Raw genomic sequence first — 2,690 nt, 5'->3', positions numbered from 1 at the left:
GTATTTGTTGTATTTGACCCTTGATGTATCCCTTGTATGATTGCAATAAAACTTTGTGTAGATTTTACTGTTTTTCAGGCTAACTTTGGGAGGGGCTAGGCAGAAGATACAGCTATAAAATAGATAGATCTGTACAGGACTGAGGAGCCTTCTTCTCTTTAGCCTGTTCTTTCAGCTTTGGGTTAAACAGTAAGTAATTTCAGCTTGATAAATCTGTACAAAATGAAAGTCGTAAGTTCCTGGAAGGCTAAAATGCAAGTTGTGGTGTTTAGTTCTATAGTATGGCCTTAGCTGCTGTTCTAACACCACATAGCAAACCTGCAATAGATGATAAATGTACAAAGATGAGGTGGTTTTGTAGCTAGCATGCATGTAGTGCCCCTAAGGCAGCATGGGTTAGTACAGCTTTACAAGCTTTTTTTTTTTATGGTGTTCAGTGAGTAGTACAACTTCCAAATTCAGCTCATTCTGTATAGTGTGAACTCTTACTAGAAGGGCTGTGCACTGGACTTTCTTTAAATAAACCCACAAAGTGAAGGTAATGCATACTAACAGAAGTGTGTATGCCAACCGCATCGAGTAATTTGAACTGCTGAAACCATTCAGGGGCTTTCTTTGTTACTGGAGCCTCTGGATTTCTTCTGGGTCCTTTTCTGATTTTCTTACTTTCTCACTTCTTAAATTCATCTCTTGTGTGAGAATTGGGTGGAGGAGTGCCAGGGTCTTGGAATGGCAACTTAAATTCTGAATCCTGTACTCAAAGCGGGGGGATGATGGTGTTTTAAACCTTGAGTCAGAAGCAAAACGTCTACTTTTTGGTTGCAAGTATATTTTAAGTGAGTGCCAGCTGGTAGGAAATCTTAATCTTTCATTCTGTAAGGTGCAAAGATTTTGTAAAATTTGATTTTTTTTTTTATTTTTTTTTTAATTGAAAGTGGGGGAAAAAATTGCTACAGAGCAACCCTGTCAGATTGGACTCAACTTGTCAGAACAGTTCTACCGGCCAGCTTAAAAGTACAAAATGACTTCTGTTTTGACAATGGTCTAGCAATGATAGTGGGAACCCTATGTTCTTTTTTTTTTTTTTATTGTTTTGTTTTTGAAACCTGAATTACCATCCATCCTTAACTTTCAAGAAGTCAATATGCACCTAGTTCTGTCTACCAGTTAAAGTCTTTCCTTAGGCAAAACGGACTTTACAGTTTTTGACATACAAGCTGTAGTTGTCTAAGGTAACTTAAAAGAATTCTGTTATGCAGTCTTAAGGAAAACAGTTACCTTAGAGGTCAGTTAAAAAAAAAAAGTTACATGATACAGTGGTCAGAGCAGGAATACTCACTGTGCTTGAAGAGACAGCTTGCCATTAAAAACAATCTGGAGTCTGCACACTGCATGTATTTCAACTCAATTTGCTAAGTGTTGCTGTTTGTTTATATTGTTGTTGCCACTCAGCATTTTACAGACAATATAAAAGTGGAATGATTTCTCTATAGTACGTGGAGTTAATGTAGCTTTGTCCTGCTCAATAGACGTCTGCAACTCCACTGGGTGACTGATGACACTGCTCTTGCTGACCTGCTGCGACAGCTAGCGATGGTAGTTGGCCTTTCACTGATTATTTTGTCCAGTCCACTCATCTCATATGAAACGTATCCCACCTCTTTGAAGTACTGGCATACACGCTTTCAGTCTGCATGCCACTTCCCAGGGAAGATGCAGGGCCATGACTTGAGACAACAATAGGCTACAAACAGCTTTAAGCTATGCCAGCTGCATGTGTACTGAGCAGCTGCACAAGTAATTGGCCTGCATTGGCTCAAAAATTAAAGGTAGCGTTGTGGATCCATCACTGGATGTGTCCCCACTTCAGGTATATTCTCCTGTGCCCTGAATTGCTGCTTTCCAGGAGGCCAGTAGAGTAATCCTAATGTGTTTTAGGAGGCCATATGCAGAATTTTAAAAAATCCATAACTAAATAGAAGCAGTTGCTTCAGAAGATAGTGAAAAAACAGTGTTGTAGCTCTAATTACCTCTTCAAAACATCTCCAGTCCTTGCAGCTGAGTAAGTGATGTTCTGGAGTGTAATGCCTGACCTTGCTCATCAGCTGAACTTTTTTTTTTTTTTTAATTTCTTTTAAGGGAGTCCCACCCTCAGCCAAAGCGTGGCCCACGGCCCACGACCCACATGGTTGGTCTCAGTCTCGCTCCTGCAGTGGCGTGGCTGCCTGTGCTACCGAGGGCTCTGCCCCATCTGAAAGGGGAACGAAGGGATCCAGCAGCATGTGGGAGGCAGCAGTGCCCACTGTGGGGCCGGGGCAGCCTGGCAGTGAGAAGAAAGTGGTTATGTGCTGGGGGTGGCCTGTCCTCGCTAGCCTAACCAGCAGAGGGATGTTGGACAATTACAGGTTTATTCTTCCCTTGCTAGAAGCAGCGTGCTGACTTCTGGCTTCTTGGTTGCTATCTGGACTCTTATTTCCCGCTTTCCCTTTATAAAAATTGAACATTTCACGTAAGTAGTGGCATATAATTCAGTCCTGTAATTTAGTGATGCTTTAACAGTGTGAGAGTCCCACACCTGAAGTGCTTTCCCAGAGGGCAGGGGAAAAGCAGAACATGGGACTGGGAATACCGAGGGAAGGCAGGCCGAGGATGGAGCTGCTGGGTGCAGTTTGTGCTTCCCAATCCTGATT

The sequence above is a fragment of the Aythya ferina genome (genome assembly GCF_964211825.1).
Source record: "Aythya ferina genome assembly, chromosome: 2".
Taxonomy (NCBI): domain Eukaryota; kingdom Metazoa; phylum Chordata; class Aves; order Anseriformes; family Anatidae; genus Aythya; species Aythya ferina.
Note: the sequence above shows the minus strand (reverse complement) of the source record.